Below are 23,552 nucleotides of genomic sequence, written 5' to 3' on the forward strand. Positions count from 1 at the left end.
CCTTGTCTATCTACCAGCTTCTAAAATCTTATGACAAAAAGTGGTTTCTTACAAATTGCATTATAATGCTTATGAAGTTCTTTACCCATGCATGTGAATAAATTGCCTCACTGGTTTAGTGAATATTGAATGAGCAGCTAGTAATGGTGCTGTTATAGTAATGTACAGTGATGGCATATTACAGGGGAGAGAATGAACTAATAAATCAATGGACATGTTAGCAGTAGGATTTGTGAAGCAACTCAAAGGCAGAAAAATGCTGAAATGAACTATGCAAGAGTTGTGGTCAGAGGATTATGAAGAGCCACCTCTATGAGGAAGGGAAATTTGAGGTGAAACAAAACTGTAAAAGAAGAATGAGCATTGGAGACACAGGTCATTAGAAGGGAGGGAGTTGGGTAATTTATTAGTCAGGTTTGAGTCATGTGATAAACTACTTGAAATAAACAAGTTAAGGGTGGAAGGATTTATTCTGGATCACAGCTTTACAGGTTTCAGTAAATGGCCAAATGGTTTCATTGTTTCCTGCTTGGGCATAGTGTGGTATAACATCCTGGCAGGGAGTATCTGGTGGAATAAGGTGTGTAGCAGCTAGTAAGGAGGGAAGGAAGAGAGAGAGAGAGAGAGAGAGAGAGAGAGAGAGAGAGAGAGAGAGAGAGAGAGAGAGAGGCAGACTAGAGCAAGATATACCCTTCAGAGTCATTCCTTCAGTAACCTATTTCCTCCAACTAGTATCCATCCCCTAAAACAACTTCCAGTTGGGTAACATTCAGGGACATTTCAAATTCAAACCTTAACAGGAACATTAGCCAAAAAGAATAAAAGGCCATCTGGGGAAAGAGTAGCCATCTGAAATGGAGTTCATGGGTCATGAGTAGGAGTCTTGTCTCTATTCCAAGTGTGATGAGAGGCCTTGAAAGGTTTTTAAGTAAGAATGTTGATGATACAATCTGATTACCCCTTTGATGGTTCCAAAATATCTATACAGAAGGATCTAGAAAATGATCTGGTTCTTAGAAAGGTTCTTATTTTGGATGGGGTTAGGGGGCAATGCTGGTGAGCAAGAGGATATGATAGGCAGAGTAAATGTGAGTCAAGGTTCATAGCACTTTGCATAAAATTGAGAAAATGTCCATTGTGTTTTCCAAAAAATGGGCAGTGGAGTTAATGCTGATTAGCAGATGTTCAGTGTCTCCTATTCACCTCACTCTCATCCTTATTGTATTTGTATAAAATCACCATGACAGTTGTGTAGACAGTGGACATAGATAAGACATAGCAGATGCCTGTCAGCTACTTAGAATGTTTGTTGCAGTGGCATATGTGAGAGACAACAGTGGTCTGTATTGAGGACATCGCAATGCAAGCAGAGAGAGATGGCTTGATTTCAGGTATTTACCTTTTGGTGAAGACATGATTGGCATAGTTCCCACTTCTGTGACATCCTGGGTATTGTCTAATATTCACCTAAGCTATGCTCTTTCCCCTTTTCTCTGTGCTTTATTTTTAAATTCAGACCTGTAGTAGGCACTGTTAGTGATCTTCTCTGAGTCCTTCAATTTGATTTTAATCTGTCCTTAAGCAAATCTGTCTTGGCTGTGCTTTTGCTACCAATGGCCTGTTCTTGGAACACTGTCACAAGATGGGGTTCCAGCTACAGAAGGGCTTTGCCCAAACAAATGCACAGATGGACATTCCTAAGTCTTTATTTCCCTCCCACCTCATCCCTTGCCCAGTGTGGCCAGCCCTTGGTTGATGACTGACAGAGTGTGTAAGCCCAGCTCCTGGGTACTGAGTTGAGATATTCTCTGAGCTATAACTTGGCCTCCAGTACTCCCCTGAAGGAGCTCACTTGGTTTCATCTCCTTCCCCATCCTATTTCTTCTACTTCCTTACTGGCTTTGTCTGAGAATTTTTTCTGAAGACTTCAGTTGTTCACAAAGCCTTATGTCAAGATCTGTTTCTCAATGTAAGAGAGAACTTTTCCCATGGGATCCATTCAGGACTTGGACTTAATCAACTTATTTCCAACTCTAAAATTTTATCTAGGATTCTGTAAAGTCTCATAGAGAAGGGTGGCCCCACAAAATACAAACTAAAAATACTTTAAATTCTACAATATGGGACTAAGAATAGCCCAGTGACAAGATTTTTCCTAGCATGCACAAGGCCTAGGGTTTCATCTCTGGGGAAGCCAGAATAAAAGAATATGTTGGGTTTTATGAATTACATTCATATCATTTTGACCTGTTATCAATTATATAATTGAAAATCTCCTTCATTTGGAAAACTTTGCCCTATTCTACAGGTCCAGGTTTTGACATGTTAACCCTTATCACTTTGTTGATTTTTCTTACCTATAAACTGAAAGTATTATAATCAATTTGAGTATGAAAAGGAAGACCGAACATAGTGCTTAGAATTAATGAATAAGTACTTCAGAGTTGGCAGGGATTGTTAGCCCTGTGAAGGCTAATTATGCCAATGGACATAAAGTAGACCTTAATATATTTCCCCAGTTGTTACCAACATGAGAAACCTGAAGACAGTGCAATGTATTTTCACCACAGGAAAACAAACAAACAAACAAACAAACAAAAACCTAGTATTTGGGTGACAGAATGCCATTTTTTTTTCTTGTTTCAGTTTTTCGAGGTAGGGCTTTACTCTAGCTCAGGCTGTCCTGGAATTAGCTATGTAGTCTCAGGGTGGCCTCGAACTCATGATGATTCTCCTATCTCTGCCTCCCGAGTGCTGGAATTAAAGGTGTGCGCCACCACACCTGGCCTCACCTTGTTTCTTAAGTAGTAGTGAAATACAGGGAATTTATACTTCTAATTGCCATACTTAAAAAAAAAAAAAAAAAACAACTTTAGGGCTGGAGAGATGGCTTAGCGGTTAAGCACTTGCCTGTGAAGCCTAAGAACCCCGGTTCTAGGCTCGGTTCCCCAGGTCCCACGTTAGCCAGATGCACAAGGGGGCGCACGCGTCTGGAGTTCGTTTGCAGAGGCTGGAAGCCCTGGCGCGCCCATTCTCTCTCTCTCCCTCTATCTGTCCTTCTCTCTGTGTCTGTCGCTCTCAAATAAATAAATAAAAAATTTTTAAAAAAAACTTTAAAAGTAACAAGCTGATATCAATTCCCTAATTTTCTTTTGAAACCCAAAACTGTGAGAACCAACTTTGTAAGCATTATGTCCAATCTAGAGTGCTTCTATGACATGGATCTTGCTCTTTTAGAGTATTTTCTCAACATTTTTCTGCCATGACATTTGTCATATAAAGGTCACATTCGTGGCCTTCTCCATTGAGCATCACTTTCCTATTGAATAATTGGTTTAGAGTATCATTATTACGGTCATAACCATGATTGTGCATGGGTTTCTTTTTAATAAGTTAAAAAACCCAAAGTTGGACTGGAGAGATGTCTTAATGGTTAAGGCACTTGCCTGTGAAACCTAAGGACCCATATTCTACTCTCCAGATCCAACATAAGCCAGATGCACAAAGGTGAGGCAAGCAGAAGGTTACACAGGCCCAATAGGTGGTGCAAGCTTCTGGAGTTCAATTGCGGTGGCTGAGGCCCTGGAATGCAAATTCTCTCTCTCTCCTTCACTCCCTCCCTCCCTCTCTCTCTCTTTGTCTTTCTGTCTGTCTCTCTTTCTCTCTCTAAAAAAAAAATCCAAAGTCAAGACATTATTTGTTATTAATGCTACAGTATTTATAATCTGCCCTATTACTCCTTTCATACTATAAACTAGAATGGCCCAAAAGGGAAGAAGAGAACCATATTGATAACAGCTGATGGCACCTCTCAAGGAGTTTTAGGTTCTTGTGTTCTATAACAAAGAATTAAACAAAGACACAATTTCAGTAGAAACAGAAATAGTTTATTAAGAAAAGATACAGTGCAAAAGAAAGATGTGAGCCAGATCAAGGAGAAAGTTTTGCAGCCCAAAGGTCTGGCTGTACAAGGACCTTAGTGAGGACATTTTAGCATGTATGCATAGTGCTTTTCCACACATTGTCTGTTAAATATAGTTCTACATGCAAGTTCATGTGCTTTATGTCTCATTAGCCTCTTAAATATCCATTGAAGAGTGTGAATTTTAGTATTAAATTAAACCACGGGTCACCTTCAGAAACTCTGCTGTGTCTCTGTGCTGGGCCGGTGGCTGCAGGGAGCAGGTTTACAGTTTTCCTAGGTCTTAGATGGGATGGGGTTGTTTCCAGCTTTTCTCTTTGCCAACTTTTTTCATATGCTAATTTTATAAGGTTTTGCACAGGGCCTTCCAGACTTCACACTCTGCCCTACTCCTCTGTCTCAATATGAGCCCTATATAAAATTGTAGACTACTGGCTCATTTTACTACATATACAATTAACCCAGGGAGACCAGGAGGGGAACACTATGTAAATATATTTTCTTTTTTCAATATAAAGAAAAGTATCTTTTAGTGAAAATAATAAGTATAAATATTTACATATTCAGCTGAACCATATGAAAGTACCATGAACATTTTCACATGGCCCAACCTAACACTAATTATGAGCATTGCCTGCATTTTAAAGATTTTATAGATACAATATAGATTTAAAGAGACCCTGCTTCACTCTTAACCTGGGCCAGATACCTTCTTAAATAAACCTCAGATCATTTCAAACACACTTATCTTGGAATATCCACTTTAGGACCAAGGTAATGGATCTTAGCTACTTTTGTAGGTCTAAAGCTTTCCAGGAAATTCAAGTGCACACGAGTCTTTATTCACCCTTAAGGAACACTTTACTAGGAATGATTTGGGAATGATACTTTAGGGCATTCATTAGCATTCCTTAGTTTGTATCTGCCTCTACTTGACCTATTTCTACCCCTTATTTTGCCCCCAATCTCTTAAGCAGAGCATGGGACACAGGACAGAAGATCTGAGCACAAATCTGATTCTACCATGTCTTGACTCTATAAATTTTTCTCTATGACTCCTTTTCCACAACAAGTGTCTTCCCAATTTCAATGAATGCATGTCTTGCTCTTTTAATTAAACCTACATTCTCTTTCCTTTGTTAATGTTGAAAAAAATGAAGTAATTATCTCTCAACATGATTAGTTTTCAGGTTGTATTTCATCATAAATATAAGAAACCAAAAAAGGGAGAAAAATCAAGGTTTAGTTGCCTACTACCAAGGTCACACATTAAAATAAATAAACATTCACAACGGTTATAAAAACAGATAGCCTCCTGTTGTTGTTTTCAGTCTCAGGAGTTTTATAGCTCTGTAAGATCTGATCTATCCCGGGGTCACCCAATCATGCCATACCTTTGTGTCTGAAAAGTATGAGGTAAATTTGTCCCAACTCATTTTCCTTCATGGCATTGGTCACAATAGCTGTGGTTGCCCAACTTGAATCAAGTGATGTTATGAGTCAAGTTGCTTTTACTTAACTAAGAAACGAAAGACAGACCACAGTTAACAATAGTCTTAAAAATAACATCTTGGGAATAATCATCACATGCTTCTTTATTACAGGAAATGCATACCAAATGTCTTCTTGTATTTAAACCTGAAAAGTGGGCAGGGTGTGGGCAGACAATTACACCAGAGGTTACTTAAGGAGGGCAGATTTCCATGACTGCCAACAATTACCCTTAGCATTCCATCTTCTTATGACTTTGTTTCACATGTAACTGTTAGCACAGGTATCATTGGTTAATATCATAGAAGCAAACTGATTGTCCTATAAGCTTTTGGATCTGAGTGGCTTATTCATATCCCTTTGGAGTGACCACATATCTAGCATGGGTGAGGCACAGATACAACAAAACAAACTTACAAGTGTTGCCTCATGATCTTTCATACTTGAATTTAATTTCAAGGCCTCCTGAACAGGGAGATCCTCTTACAATTCTCTCTACCCCCTTGAAAAGCATGCTAGGCAAATGTAAGTGTCAGCTAAATCATTCATAGGGCTCCATGCAAAAGGAAAAAGCAGGACTCTTTGTTCAAATAGCAGGAAAAAAGGATAGCAGTAGAGGTACTAAAATATAAGACTTTTTCCTGAAGGTTCTCTCTTGACTTGTCATGATATTTCTCATTTGCTATTTAATGTAATTCTAAATAAAGAAAGATTAAAAATTTAAGTTATTAGCATGAATTTACCATTCATATTGCATGACATCACTTATAAATATAAGAGTATTTGACCTATATATTTAAACATTAAAATTACATAATTTATTTCTCATACATTTATGCATATTTTACCCTTATCAGAAGAGTGGAAATACTGCATAAAACCAACTCAACTCTTTTTATCTCTTCTTCATCCACATATTCTATCAACAATCTCCCCCTGTGACTTCTTTGTGAGGAAGGAATAGAAGAAGAAGAAAGTATAAATTGCCCTATCTTTCTCTTTCCTTCTCTCTTACTATGTTTAATATAGGTGTCTCACAAATAGAAGTCTTACCAGTAAGAAACAATTCCTCCATATTTCTTAAAAGGTCATTGAGTTAAATCTTTGAAATCAATGTAAATTCTAATTAAAATAGAAAATGGGATCTCTCTGCTCTGTCATTCAGGTGTGGGTGTGACACACCTTTTGAAGGATTTTTGCTGAATTCCCAATGGGAATCCCCACTGGGCTTCTATGCCTGATGGTTGGGGATATGAATGGTTAATGCTAATGAGGCAGCAAGGACCAGTAGATATGCATAAGGGCCACATTTCTTCTACTCACATACATACTCCACTAATCCCATAAGTCCTTACTAAGAAGACACAAGTGTATTAGTCTGTTTTACCATTACTGTGTTCAAATGTCTGGAAAACCAACTTCCTAAAAAGAAAGGATTCATACATCTCACAGTTTCAGAGGTTTCAGTTCATCATAGTAAAGAGGCATAGTAGAGCGGAGCAACTCATGCCATGGTGACCAGAAATCAGAGATGGGGGAAGGGACTTGGAACAAGATACAGACCAAGAACATGTTCCCATTGATCTACTTTGTCCAGCTAGACTCTGCCTCCTTAAATTTCCAGAACCTTCCAATATAAGAAAACCAGCGGAGATGGAGGTCAACCTTTCAATACAGGAGCCTTTTGGGGAGGCACTTCATAGCAAATCATAGCAACATGTTCAAAAATAAAAAAAAAATATGAATTTAAAGAAAATGAAAACAGACCACTGAATCAAAGTATAGTGCCTTTCTGAGGGTACACAGATTGTTGCCAGTCTAGGGGCATTCCTTTTCTTAGTTTAGCATTTATTGAGTATGAAATACATGTGGAAAAAAAGGTAAATAACATAGAGCATGAGAATTGTGTGTTCAAGGTGATAGTGGGTGCTTGTTATAGCCATATTTCCAATGCAAATACTACTTGCTTAGCTCCTAAGACAACACCTACATTTGCAACAAAATATATAGTACTTTATACTCTAAGTTGCAATCCTTTGAAACACGAGATTTGTACAGCTGAGACTTAATGCCAAACTTCTGAGATCAATTAGACATTCAGAATATATTACCCAGGAGGCTGATTGTTAACACACTACAGAAAGAACAAGGTGAGCAGACACTGCTGCTAGCAGTTTGTCTAAACAGTCAACTAGTGAGCCCTAGTGATAAAATTACTGAACATGTAGAGGCAGAAAACAATGAGTTAAGTTGATTTCATTTTCATTAATTATGAAATTTATATGAGCAAATCATGTGTTTGTCGCATTCTCCTCATGTTATCCTCTTATCCATTCTTCCACATCCCCATTCCACCAAAGGTCTTCGTCAGTAGGGTGGTTGGTATTCACCATGGGGTTATGAATGCTTCATTCAGTCTCTGTGGGAAGGGGACAGGGGACAATGCCTCAGGATACTCCTTCCCACCCCATGGCTCTTATAATGTTTTTACCTCCTCTTCAGCAATATTCCCCGAGCCTTGATTACAAGTCTACCTTAGGGTTGAGTTCTCTGCAACCTCTGGATTTCTGCTCTGATGAATTTTAACCTATTGCCATCTCCCTGTAGCTGGTTATCAGGCTAGCAGTGAGAGTAACACTCATGTCTCCTAGGCTCTGGCAAATGTGCTGGAGGTGGTTCAACTCATTCTAGTCAGTTGGCTGTTTTTTTTTCTTTCTTTTTTTTTTTTTTTTTGATGTATTGATGGACCTTGATTCTCCCTGGTTTTCTCTGACACCTGTAAAAAAATTCTCCAACTAAGAGTGAGAGAGTGAAAACAGTGTGGATTCAAAGGATAAACATAGTTAATTGAGAGACTTTTGATGGGTAGAGCCACTTTTCTTGGCCAAAGCCTAGTAGGAATTTCTCTCTGGATTCTATGACCATCATATCCATAGTATTCTGATCTATTACTCAGTACCAGATATGAGTTCTTTCCCACTGAGTGAGCTTCTTACCAAATCAGAGATCTATTGATTATGTGTATATACTGTTTGCCACTATTGCACAGGTGTGTACATCTTGTTCAGCAGGTTGATTCATAACTTTCAGGAGTCCCTGCTTCTTCACACTATTGATAGTCTTGCAGTTTAGCTCTGGCAGGTAACCAAGTGCTTTGGCAATAGCCTCCATTGTTTTGGGGACCTCATAGGTCTCATTGACCAATAGTACACTGGCTATCACCAAAAAATCAAATGACAACAAATGCTGATGGGGATTTTGGGAAAGATAAACCCTCATCTACTGTTGGTAGGAGTGAAAACTTGTACAACCACTATGTAAATCAATAGTGAGACTCCTCAAAAAGCGGAAAATTGACATACCATTTGATCCAGCTATACCATTCCTGGGCATACACCTTGAAGACTCTACTAAACTACAGAAATACTTGCTCATCCATGTTTATAACTGCTCTATTCACAATTTGAAACAGCCCAGATGACCATCACTGGATGAATGGTTAATGAAGATGTGGTAAGTATACACAATCGAATTCTACTCAGGGGTAAGGAAAAATGAAATAATGAAATTTGCAGGAAAATAGATGGAGTTATAAAAAAATCATACTAAGCTAACTCACACAAGCACAGAAAGACAAACTCCACATTTTCTCCCTCATATGCAGTTCCTAACTTACAACAGCTTGGGTTAAGTGTAAGTGACAGTAAGTATTAGGAATATATATATATATATATATATATATATATATATATATATATATATATGTATATATTTGGTTTTTCGAGGTAGGGTCTCACTCTGGCTCAGGCTGACCTGGAATTCACTATGTAGTCTCAGGGTGGCCTCGAACTCACGGCGATCCTCCTACCTCTGCCTCCCGAGTGCTGGGATTAAAGGCGTGTGCCACCATGCCCGACAATATTAGGAATATTTACAGGAAACTTAAGAATGAAGTGAAGAGATTAATTTTTTCTTTATTTTTTTCAAGGTAGGGTCCCACTGTGGCCCACACTGACCTGGAATTCACTATGTGGTCTCAGCGTGGCCTCAGACTCATAGCGATCCTCCTACCCTGCCTCCCAAGGGCTGGGATTAAAGGCATGCACCACCACACCCAGCTTAATTTTTTTTTTACTTTTAATTATGCTTTTAAGAACTCACATAACACAAAATTCATCATTCTAATCATTTGTCAATGTACTATTCAGTAATGGTAAGTATATTCCTATTGTTATGCAGGTAATTTCCAAAGCTTTTTACTCTTACAAGACTAAAACTTTGTACTAATTAAACAACTGTCCATCTTGCCCTTTCCCAAACTCTTGGTAAGCAAGACACTACTGTGTTTTCTGTGAGTCTAACTACTCTAGATCCATTATATAAGAGAAATCACAGTATTCTTTGTTTTGAAATTTGCTCATTTCACTTAGCATTACGTCCTCAAGGTTCATTCTTGTTGTTGAAACTATCAAAATTTCCCTCTTTTTTAAAAGTTAAGTAGCATTCTATCATATACACATTCTGCATTTTGTTTAGCCACTCATCTGCTAATGTTAATAAACATATTTTTTCACCCCTGGGCTATTGTGGATACTGCTGCTATGGGTGCACAGATACTTCTTTGAGACCTTGCTTTTCATTCTTTTGTATACATAACCAGACAGTGTTACTGGAGAAAATAATTGGCAGGAACCAATCTTAGGAACTGGAGGGGTAAAAGCAAAAACTTTGAAAAAATATAATTGTATTGTATGCAAACTAGAAAGGCCAACCTGTTGACCTCAAGACTAATACTCTAACCAAAAATGTTAGAGTGGAGCCAAATGAAGTTAACATAATCATACTGAGAACATCAAGAAGACATGCTGACAATCCAATTGTTCTTGTAAGATAAAACTTTTAAGATACTTTTTACGGGTTTGTAACTTAGCTCTTGGAGCAATTCAAAGTATCCTCAGTGGTGGCAAGATAGCAATCTCCAGACAAGAACCATGTCTCTGGTGAGATAGTGCTACACTACCCTTAAGTAACCCCAGAGACAATACTGTAACATTCAACATTTAGTATACCGTAGCAAGTTTTACCAACAAGTCTAACAATTACAGAACATTCAAACCCACTAGGATGTTATAAGTCATTTAATTCAGATCTCCTAAAAAAAAAAAAAAGGAAGAGATCAAAGCTCTGGTGAGGCAAAAGGACTCTCCCAAAACCACAAAAGAAGTTGGTCTGGTAGGGCTAAATTTCCCAATCCTAATTGTGAATCTGTTAATATCCTTAAGGCCACCCTCCTAGAGGCAAACTGATGATTATCTGATAGTATAAATAAAATAGTTCCAGTCTGAAAAATACATGAGCTTCTGGAACATTTTCTGTAGCATAGCCAGGCTATTATTGATGCTATCCAAATGCACTGTCCTAATCCAAGGATTTAACAGATGTTTTTTCAAGACACATTAAGATGTTGGATGGTTCCAATCAGTAGCATGAATGCAGTTGGGGTCCCAAAGGGATGTACTAGTATCTCTTCTCTCCTTTGGGTTAATTAAAGAAATTAAGATCTTAGAAACCTCTTGTAAAAATGAAAAATATATACTCAAAAAGGGTTATACATGAATCAATTGTGGACACCAACATAGCATCAGGAATTCATTACCTTGCCAAACATGTTTACTCTGGGCATTGAGGAACTGGGCTTTAAGACCCCAATATTTTCATTTACCTTTTTTTATATTTTATTTATTTATATATATATATGAGAGAGAGAGAGAGAGAATGGGCATGCCAGGACCTCTAGCCACTGCAAACAAACTCCAAATGCATATGCCACCTTGTGTATCTGGCTTTACATGGATACTGGGGAATCATACCTAGGTTTGCAGGCATGTGCCTTAACTGCTGAGCCATCTTTCCAGGCCCTCCTTTATTTTAATTAGCACATAAAGTAATAGCATTCCTTATGGCATTTTTGTACATCTTTAGTTTTATTTGATCCTCTTCCCTTTCTCCCTGCCCCCAACCCTGTCCCTGCTGTAGTCCTCTATATCCAGAACCCCTTCCATTCTCATACCACATGTATTCTATTATGCTTCCCACCCCTACCCCTTAAATCATTTTTCCTCCCTTATGTGATTCTTTTGATTTTCCTAGCCCCTCCCCATTCTTATTCCTATAAAAATACACATATAAAAAGAAACTAAGATGGGCTGGAGAGATGGCTTAGCGGTTAAGTGCTTGCCTGTGAAGCCTAAGGACCCCAGTTCGAGGCTCGGTTCCCCAGGACCCATGTTAGCCAGATGCACAAGGGGGCGCATGCATCTGGAGTTCATTTGCAGAGGCTGGAAGCCCTGGCGCGCCCATTCTCTCTCTCTCCCTCTATCTGTCTTTCTCTCTGTGTCTGTCGCTCTCAAATAAATAAATTTAAAAAAAAAAGAAACTAAGATAGGAAGCTAGGATCTGCATATGCATATAGTTGTTTGTCTTTCTGAGCCTGGGTTACCTCACTAAATATGTATTTTCTAGCTCCATTCATTTTCCTGCAAATTTCAGTTTTCCTTGTTGCTGAGTAAAATCCCATTGCGTACATTGTGTACCACTTCTTCATCATGCAGACATCAGTTGATGGGCGTCTAAGCTAATTTTATTTGCTTGCTATTGTGAACAGAGCAGCAACAAACATGTAGGTGCAAATATCTCTACTGTAAGATATAAGAATATTTTGGGTAGATGCCCAAAATTCTATAACTTGAAACCTGGTTTTCTTTGTTGAGTACAGAGGGTTTGGGAACAAGAAATATTGAGCTGGGTTTGCAAATGTTGTGGGGGTTCTGTTTGTGGGGCTGGCAAAAGAGGAAAGTATTAGACATAGAACAAAGAACATTGAAAGAACAGCTATGGAATTGCGAAAGAAACATCCACTCTCCTAATAATTTTATCATAAACAGTTGCTAGGAATTCTATATTTGAGAAATGAATGTCCAAATTACCCATACTTTGTGTGGTAGAGAATAATGTTTAAATTTTTCAAATTTATTTGGGCAAGAGGTGGGGCAAAAGAGTGGGAAGAGCCTCTTCCCACTGCAAATGAATCTTGCCATTGCAAATGAACTCCAGACACATGTGATAATTTGTGAGCCTGGCTTTATGTGGGAATCGAACCTAGGCCAAATGACTTTACAAGCAAGCACTTTAAACTGCGGAGCCATCTCCCTAGCTTGTTAAATAATTTTTGATTATCCAATAATCTCTAAGACAAAAAACAAATGGATCTCCAAGGTAGAACTTTAAAAACCAGACACCAAATTGTCCCTACTGTGGAAGCAGGAAGGGGTTGATCCTTCTGCTCATCACAGAAGGTCACAGCTGACATACAAAGAAGACCAGTTAACAAGAGACAAGTATAAGGCTGTGGAGATGGTTTGGTTGGTTAAGTTCAACTTATATAAGCATGAGGATCTGAGTTTAAGCCCTATAACCCATGTTTAAAATAGAAAGAGTGGGGCTGGAGAGATGGCTTAGTGGTTAAGTTGCTTGCCTGCAAAGCTAAAGGACCCAGGTTCAATTCCCTAGGACCCACATCAGCCAGATACACAAGGAGGCACAAGCATCTGTAGTTCATTTTCATTGGCTAGAGGCCCTGGGATGCCCATCCTCTATCTCTCTATCTGCCCCTTTCTTGCTCTCTCTTTCTCAAATAAATAAATAAAGTATTTAAAATAGAAAGGCTGATGTGACAGCATGTGCTTGTAATCCTAGTGTTAGAGAGGTGGAGAGAAACAGATCCCTGGGGCTTGCTGGCTAGCCAGTCTTGCATAATTAGGTAAGTTCCAGGCCAGTGAGAGACCTGTCTCAAAATAGGTGTACAATGACTGAGTAACAACACCCAAGGTTGTCCTCTGACCTTCCTATGCAGACAAATGCAAATGCATCCCTCCCACATGTACTGGCGCAAACACACACATACATACAGAGGTAAGAATAACAAATCTACACTTGTGCACATGTACACAAGAGTCATACAAAATCTAAAAACTCAAAAATAGGACTAAAGTTTATATATCTTCTTCATATGGGACAATGAGATAGGAGGGTAGTGACCAGTTAGAAAGAAGTAAGATGTGGAGGTCAGCTTGAGCTAGAGTGAGACCCTACGTTGAAAAACCAAAAAAAATTGAATCCCCACCACTAAGAGAAAAAAAAAAAAAAAAACAGTAAGAGGTGGAACATCCTTGTAAACAAAACAAAACAAAAAAAGTCTTATTACTCAGCGTCTCCAGGGAATCTCTGGGACCTGCCCAGAGGAGACTAGATAAAGACCTGTTAAAGTGGGGTGGTACTTGTAGTCTCCTGTCTTCTGTGGCAGTTAATCTTTCCTGGTTATTTGATGAAATTTCCTGGGAAAGGAGTTTAAGACTATTGCATTTCTTTTGGAAGAAGTTTTCTCAATAAGATAAGGGAACTTCTGAGAGAACCCCTCCCTGTATTTCAGAGAGAAACAAAGGAAAGTCCCACAGACTTTGATTCTGAGATTATATTTTTCTGCTCAGCATATCAAAGCCCCACACCTTGGGATATCCTTTTCTGTGCCCCAACACAACTGTAATATTCCTACATGATAATGAAAAGCTAAACTTTGCTAAGATAGCATCCATGCTCTTACAAAAGGAAGGGAAGAAAAAACATGATGAAAAAGTTTCTGATATTCTACCAAGAGTGAGTGACTAGACAATTGAGACAAATGGATATTCAAATAGACCCTTTGGGAATTGGTTGAAATGAGGTCAGAATGAGTATTTGTTTTTGTTACCTTATCTGTATTTTTCCTATATTCATGTGCCACATATTTATTTAGCCGTTAGGGACCATGAGGATTCAGATAAGCTCAGGGAATGTCAACAGCTCTGGTGGCTGGCTATTTTCCATTCTCTACTTGGTGCATATGTGTTTTGTACCTATGTGGCTGGTTCCCTGGCCCCAAGTTCACATGCCCCAGAATTTCCAGAGATGCCAGCATCTTTGGGTTCAGTCACAGAGAAATTCATACTGCATCTGTTGTTTGTGTGAATAATTTGCTCTAGGTAAGTCTGAGGACATGAGAATGGCAAATTGGTTTTCGATGAGACCCCCCACAGGGCTTAATAGTCAGGATGATGTGGAGCTCAAGAATTATCAAATAAGACTGTTGTGACTATGTTAGTACATGCTAGCACTCTGGAGGTGGAGGCAGAAAGACATAGATTTTGTCTAGACTGAGCTACACAGTAAGATCCTATTTTAAAAAAAAATAACTATGACTAAAATGTTCATAAGGACACCATGTTAATTATGTTCCTCATCATTGTGAAAAAAATAACAGACAAATAGATTAAGAGAGGAAGGATTTATTTGAGATCATAGGTTTTTTTTGCTGAGTTTTTGTTGTTTTATTTATTTTATATTTCTATTTTTTGGTTTTACAAGGTAGGGTTTCACTCTAGCCCAAGATGACCTGGAATTCACTACATAATCACAGGATGGCCTCTTACTGTTGGCAATACTCCTACATCTGCCTTCTGAGTGCTAGGATTAAAGCTTTGTACCAGCATGCCTGGCTTTTTTTTTTTTTTTTTTTTTTTGAGAAAGAGAGAGAAAGTGGATCTCACTTTGTAGCCCAGGCTGGCCTGAAACTCACTATGTATCAGTATCCCAAGTTCTGGAATCATAAGCATGGACCATCACAGCCAGTTTGAGCTCACAGTTTCATAAGATTCAGTCCTAATGGTGGGATTAAGATTTGCACAATATAGCAGAGAAGTTTAAAAATCATGGTGGTCAGGAAACAGAAACAGGGCCTACTTCCTTTCCAATAATGCCATATTACGAATCCATCAAGGGATTAAAGTATTCATTATAATCTATATAATTGTTTCTAGAAAGGCCCTCACAAGAATGCTTAAAGGCGAATTTCTCTAATTTCCTCACTGTTTCTTATCTCAATCAGGTTGAAAATTAAGATTAACTATCACAGACACTATTCCTTTGTTGCCTTATAGAACTCTTGCTATTTCTCAATTAACCCTTTGTGCCTTTCCTCCTCCCCCACCACTCACTAGCATCACAACAGATGCCATTTCTAGCATTTTCCATATAGGATTTAATTTATTTTCACTATAATCTTTTGAGATAAGTGATACTATCATCTTCCTCTGTTTGACAGATGAGGAAAGTAAAATATATAGAGAGGAAATGAATCATGCTAGGCCACTGAGTGGAGAGGTAGAGCTAAGACTCAATTTTATGAAACTACAAAGTTCCTGGTCTTTTCCATAATTTGCTTTGTCTCTTCAACAATTTAAGTTCTCTAGGAAATGGGAGACTCTTTATTCCTCTACTTCAGACCCTATTTCCCTAATCCTGCACTTGGACCCCAAGACAGAGCTGACCTGAGGAAGAACTGGGGTTTGAGGAAAGTATCCCTTAGATTCTGTTCAATAACAGCCACCTAAGGTCAAGGCCCAGCTCTTGCGCAGCAGTGCCCCACTCTGGGCCCAAGGCATGGAGTCTGGCTGTCTGCTCCAGAGTTTCCATTCCCAAGGGACGACTGCCCAGGAGAGATGACCATCTGGTAACAACCTTCCTGATGTTCCTTTGGCTACACATTTTGTTGATTTCCTTAAGTGTGTTTTCTTATGGAGTTTCTCTTTCTTTCCTGGCTTGGTTTGTGACTTTACTTCAGTTCTGTTTATTTCTTATTATTTGGCCCAACACATTTGTTTTCATTTGATTTTTTTTTCCTTCCAGACTCCTGGCTTATATGACCTGTGGCTCATTTTGACATACAATATACTACCCTGTCTGCAATCCTTGAAAGCCCAAACTTAAGCACCATGACAACAGGATGGGGGAATGACTCAAGCCTTTCGATTAAGGCAAAGAGTATCTTGTGAATGAATATGCAAGCAAGATTGAATTTATGTCATCTCAATTGTTCATTACTCTCCTAAGTAATGAAAACTTCCACTGGAAGTGCCTCATCAATAGCTTTAAAAAGAAATAAGTTTGTTGTGGTGATATCTTATATCTCTCAGTCCAGTACTTGAGACCAAGGTAAGAGAATTGCTATGAGTTGGTGACCAGCCTGAGCAACATAGTGAGTTCCAGGCCAGCCTGGTCTACAAGGTGAGGCCTTGTTTCAAATAACAAACAATGAAAGAGATAAGAAGGCAAAATATTTCTGCCCTTTTCCTTTGGAAATCTAGGAGTGGGACAGAGAAGGCTGAGTCATCATTAGCCCAGAACCTTTAAGACATGAGAGACAATTCTCAGACCTAAAAGTAGAGAGTGAGGCAGCTAGGAAAGGGTACAAGAGAACATAAGAGAGCAGAGCACATTCAGTCTTTTCTTATTAAAAAAAAATCACTGGTAGTACTGCATATGGTATATTGTGCCTATATGTCCAGCCTCTAGTCCAAGGTAACCATCTAAAAGATTTTTCTAAAGCTAGTTTGTGGTCTGTCTGGACCTAATTAATTTTCTCACACAAGAATGTGTTTGGGAGACTTCCAACAGAAAAGATGAGATACTAAATAATGCAACAAAAGACTGTGGTTTTAATGCTACTGAGGGACAAGACTTATATAATAGTCTTTCTGGGCTATAGTGGAAAAAAAATCTCCAAATGTTACAAAATACACAGAAGAAAAAGCTTGTTCAAATAGATCCCAAGTATAACTAAATACACAGGATAGGGAAGAGGCTTGCAGAACTGTATGTTCTTGAATTTATGTAGAATTATTAATAGTCTTCTATGTTCTAAGCTTTCAGAATAAAAGAAGTTTGCATAATGGTTTTCCAACTCACCAGCTGGGTGATTGTTACAGGCTGAATCTGAAATGTCCACTATAGGTTAATGCTATGAATGTTTGGTCCCTAGCTGGTGACACTATTTTGGGAGGTTCTGGAAACTTTAGAAGGCAAGGCCTGTTTTGGTTGAAGAAATAGACGATTATAGGCATGCCTTTGAAGGGTGTACCTGGTCTGTTCCACATTTTCTGCTTCCGGTCAACCACTCTATGTATATACTCTACCACATATTCCTGCCATTATGATGCCCTGCCTCACCTCAGTCCAAAAAGATGGGGTTTAAGAGCTATGAACTGAAATCACTGCAACCTTGATCAAAATAGCTTCTTTCTGTTAGGTCTTTGGTCACTACAACAAAAAATCTGACTAATACAGTGGTTGAGGGGGTATTCAATTACCTTGTCTATAAAATGAAAATAAGAATGTATATTACTTAGATTTACTGTGGGGCTCAACTGAGGTCAGAAAGGACTTAGTGCAATGCTGACACATGACAAATCATCAATCAGTGGCTATTCTGTGTTATTCTGCTATTATAAGCATTCCAGAGAGCATTTGCTGAGCCTTTTTTCTTATGTATATAGCCTGGCACCATATGGATTCACAAATATTGTTTTACATATACTTACAGTAGGCTTATTATTCAGCTAATTTTATATTCTTAGAAACTGAATAAGGCTATCTTGGCTAAATACAGACGACAAATCACAAGATAAAAAATCAAAGCTAAAACTGAAAAATCTAGCAGTTTCTCTCCAATCCCCTTTTTAGAATAACCATGACTTACAGACATACTGTGGAAAGGACCTAACACAGGGTTAGGGGTCAAGAAGACTTTATAGAGGTAATGTGAATATCTAAAATGCTTAACTAGGTTTTGGAAATGGAGAAGGAAGATGAAGACAGGCAGAGTTTCCCACATTGGGGCCTTTCCTCTACCCTTTAGTTTCTTTTCCAAAGAGTGTCAATGCCTAGGATCTCATTGCAAAATCCCCACAACCACATCAGTTGGGAAGGTGAGGTTCAATGGATGTGTGAAACACTGCACCCATCAGGGACTAAAGACTATGCCTACCCATTGCTTGTGCTGATTAGTATTCATTATTTGTGTGTTTACAGAAATCATAAAATAAAGATATTCTATGTACAAATATGTATATGGATCTGTGATGGTTTGACTTGTGATTTTTTCAACTTTAGAGTGATATGAAGGTCCTATATATCCATTAGAAACTGCACTGAACATTTAGTATTTAGTTCTCCTAAGCTGGTGATATGTAGTCCAGCTCTCTCTGGCAATGCTTGGCAGTGGTAAAATAACTACAGTTCTCAGTGAGCCCCACAATTACAGTGGTAGAACACACTACAAGGGACACTAGTTTACTGTGTTGCTAAACTATGATATGGTTAGATGTATTCAATGTATTTTCAACTTATGATCAGTTTGTCATGATATAACCCCATCATCATAAGCTAAGGAGTATCTGTAACTGATAATTGGAGAAAATATATAAGTAATGCTCAATTTTGGCTGGACAAGACAATCAGCAGTTATGGAACTTTAGAATTCAGGATCAATTTGGAACTTAATTCTAGGAACAAATTCTTGAAGGCCACCAAACTTCAGAGTGCTTTTATTTTCTGAGGCAGAAAGGAGGTAAGCTTGTCTCTGGTAGTTAAGGTCATTTCTAAAATGGATCTTTAGTGTATTTGTGGGTTCTGCACTCCTTTCTTATTTCTCTGGTAATAATATCACTCTTTCTTGGGAGCCTGATCCTCCATGACCTCATCCATGCAAATTTTGTGAGGCTACCATTCATGAATGCTATACCAGCCAACTGGTCAGAGAAGAATATGAAGCTGAGGCCTGGACATTTGTTTTCCTATAGACTCATTGATGACTAAAGAGATGAGTACATGTTCCCAACCAGATCAGTCCATTGTTCTCTTGGATTTTTCTGAATAGATCTGAGAGGAAAGATTTTCTTCCCTTCTCTGGCCCTCACGACTATGAGAGTATAAGCCTAAAAGTGCTATGATCAGGCTTCCAATACACGGAAAAAGCCCATCAGGACCGGATGACAATAAAGTGTACACACAGAAAGAATGTGAACCTTGGTCCTGCTGGAATTGAGCTTCCTAGAGCCAGCTCCACCTCTAGAAACTACTGAGGAACTGCCTGCTAAGGGCTTTAGAGGCAACTACTGCTAATGATAATGCTGATGACTCATGTCCCTGAAACACTTACTAGCTGTATGTTATTATTTAACCTTTGTAAGCCTTAGATATATAATTTATAACACTGAACTAATAAAAATGCTGAACACAACAGTGGAGTTGAGAATATCTGATAAGCTTACATGTGTACTGCTCCATCACTATCATCATTAGATTAATAAATATATGCTTATCTATTTGGTACACTAATATTATACATTTCACTTTCATAGTCAATTTCTTGTTTGTTTATTTATTTTTGAGATGGGATATTGCTGTATATCTGGCTGGCCCAGTACTTGCTATGCAACACAAGCTGGCTTCAATCTCACAGTAGTGCTCCTGCCTTAGTTTCCCAAGGGCTGTGATCCCAGGCATCCACCACCAGGCAGGCCTGATTCTTATATTTAATTTTGAATCTATCATTTTAATTTTAATGATGCTTTATTACAGAAGCATTTTCAAGCATCAGTATAAAATAAGAGATATTTTCCCTTGCAAATGGGAAACTGGAAGCCAATTTTCCTACAGACTTGTGTAGATGGACTGAACACATGAAAAAGTATGGATATTTTAAATGGTAGAAGGTGGGTATGAGATCTCACTTGCAGAACATCAAATTGACTGAGATGTGCCGATCTAAGAAGGTTTCTATTCCAGAAAGTGAGAATAAATGGGGTTTCTTTGCATCCTTATAGTTTCATGTGGTCATTTGCAGTCAGCACAGTTGGCCCTCCAAAGCCACAGGTCCAACAGAGTGCAGTTTGAAAATGGACACTGGAATTGGTACTGATTAAGGCAGCAAAACTAGTTTGGAAGTCAGGCATAGTGACACATGCCTTTAATCCCAGCACTTGGAAGGCTTAGGTAGAAGGATGGCTATAAGTTCAAGGTCAGCTTGGGGCTACAGAGTGAGTTCCAGGTCAGCCTGGACTAAAGGAAAACACTACGTCAAAAACAGTGAAAATGGGGTTTGATGGATAATAGTTCCATCTGTTCTAACTATGTGCAGACTTTTTCTTGAAGTTATTCCCTAAACTACACCAAATAACAACTATTCCCATAACATTTACATTGTATTAGGTATTCTAAGTCATCTAGAGATGATTTAAACTAAAACATACAGGAGGATTGGTAAAGGTTTGATACAAAAACAATGCCACATAAGGAATTTGACAATCTGTAGATGCCATAGCAGTGTCCTGGAGCTAATCTCTCATGGATATTGAAAAATGCCTGTATTTAATGAGAATTAGTGTGGTCTGTTCATGTTTACAGAAGTGTAAGCTTGAGTAGTATGTCTAGTATAGCGTTTTGTAGTTTGAAGTTAATCTCTTAAATAAGTGACCTGTCTATGTTAGTCAGTATTTCATGGTTGTGACAAAAACCTGAGAGAAGCAGCATAAAGGAGGAAAGATTTCTTTGAGCTCATCATTTCAGTCCAACGTTGTCTGAATCTATCACTTTGGGCCGAACATGAGGCAGGGTAATGTGGCAGTGCAGGATGTAACAGAGTCTGCTCACCTAATGGGCGTTAGGAAGCAGAGCAAGGAGAAGGGGCAAGAGACAAGGTAAGTCTTTCCAGGATACACCCTCAGTGACCTATTTCCTCCAGCTAGTTCCTACCTCCTGCCTCCTACCAGCTCCCAATAATGCCATCAAATTGTGAATCCATCAAGACATATTACTATTGATTAAGTCAGAGAACTCAGGATACAAATATTTTCCAAAAGTCCATAAGTTGTAAACCCCCAATAGAAGAGCCTATGGGAGACATTTCATATTCAAACCATAACAAGACCCTCAACTGCATTTTAATAATGAGCATCTAAATAAATTGAATTTCTGGAAAAGCCAGTTCATGAAGTTCAAGTACATTATTTTATTTAAATACTCACATGTGTCTCAATTTCTTAAATTTTTAGCATGTAGACATACAATTAGGTTTTGTCATGGCTATTTTCATGCAATTTTTTTGTTTCCTTTCCCCCTTCTCTCCCTTAAAACTTTCATGTCACATGTGCCCTTTGTCATTCCCCGTTTCTCCATACCTCTTCTCTCATGTTTCCTAACTAGCTTCATTGCCTTTTATCTCTTCCCCCTTTTTACATAAACACAAACATTCAAAATTATGATCTGAATATGAAAGAGAACATACAAATTGTTTCTTTCTAGGCCTGGGTATGATCACTTACTATGATCATCTCTTGTTCCATCCATTATCCTGCAAATTTCATATCTTTTTTTTCCACCTGAATGAAATTTTGATGTCTATATGTATATTTTTATTATGTAGTCATCAGTTGATGTACATTTACATTGATTCCATTTCCTAGCTATTTTAAATAGAGCAGCAATGAACATGGACATGAACATTTCTCTGTAGTGGGATATAGTCTTTTGGGTATATGCCCAGGATTGGTCTAGCTGGGTCATATAGTAGTTCAATTTATAGCTTTTTAAGAAAATTCTACAAGGATCTCTACAGTGGCTACACCAGTTTCCACTCTCATCAACAATGAATGAGGGTTCTCCTTTCTCCACATCCTCACCCTTGATGATTCCCTTGGTGATAGCCATTTTTATTGCAGTGAGACAAAAATCTCAAAGTTATTTTATTTTCCTTTTTCCTAATGCTACTAATGTTGATCATTTTTAAAATATCCATTGACATTTATGTTTCTTCTCTTGAGAATTGTGTGTTCATTTCATTAGTTCATTAATTAAATAGAAATTTTAATATTTTGGTGTTTGTTATAATTCTTTATATATTCTTGATATGAAATTTCTGTCTGGCATGTAGCTGGAAAATACTTTTTCCCATTCTGTAGGCATTTTGATAGTTTCCTTTGCTGTCATTAGACTTTCCGATTTCATGTATTCTCTTTTATTGGTTCTTGAGATTATTTCCTATACTATTGGAGTTCTTTTCAGAAACTTCTTACCTACACCTATAACTTACAGATAACTCTCTGCTTTTCTCTAGTAATTTCAGTGTTTTGTGGTTGTAAATTATGAATTTTAGACACATTTTGAATTTATCATTATTCAGGAGGAGAAATGTGGATCTAAATTCATCCTTTTCTACATAGATATCCAGTTTTATCAATACAATTTGTTCAATGTTATCTTTTTTCCAGCGTATGTTTTTGATGCCTTTGTCAAAAATTAGGCTAGCCATGTGGATTTATTTCTGGGTCCTCTATTTATTCTATTTATATATGTGTCTGTATGTGTATCAGTAGCACGGTGTCATTGTCACTATGGCTCTATAGTATAAATTGTGGTCAGAGATTGTGGTACCTCCTGCTGTGTTCCTTCTGCTCATTGCTTTAGTTATGCATGCTCTTTTGTTTTTACATATGAATTGCTGAATTTTTTTCTAGTTCTGAGAAAAACATCACCGGGAGCTTGACAGAAATTACATTAAAACTCTACATTACTTTTGGTAATATAGCCATTTTCACAATATTAATCCTGTCAATCTAGGAGTATGGAAGTTCTTTCTATCATCTAGTATTTCTCTTTCTTAGTTCTATTTTTTTAGTGTCTTAAAATTTTCTTTGTAGATGTCTTTCACAACCTTGGTGAGATTTATTTCTAGGAAGGGCTACTGTTAAAGTGTTACTGTTACTATTTTCTTTCTCTGCAGCCTCATTTTTAGCATATATAATATATGTTGATTTTGTATATTGCTGTTTTGCTAAAGGTACTTACTAAATCTAAGAATTTTCTTGTGCAGTCTATAGAATCCTCTACTTCCAAGAGTGATAATTTCATTTCTTCTTTTCCTATATCCATCCATTTCATATATTTCTCTGGTTGTATTGCTCTATAGCTACCACTTTAAATACTATATTAATAAGGAGTGAAGATAGTGGCTACTTTTGTCTCATTGCAGATTTTAGAGGAAATATTTTGTTTATTCCCATACAGTATGATGTTGGTATAGGTTTGTTTTATAGCATTTATTGTTTTGAAGTATGTTGCATCTATTACAATTTTCTCAGGACTTTCATCTTGAAGGCATATTGAACTTTATCAAACATTTTTTCATCTATCAAAATAATCATGTGATTTC

This window comes from Jaculus jaculus, chromosome X (assembly GCF_020740685.1).
Source record: "Jaculus jaculus isolate mJacJac1 chromosome X, mJacJac1.mat.Y.cur, whole genome shotgun sequence".
Classification (NCBI taxonomy): Eukaryota; Metazoa; Chordata; class Mammalia; order Rodentia; family Dipodidae; genus Jaculus; species Jaculus jaculus.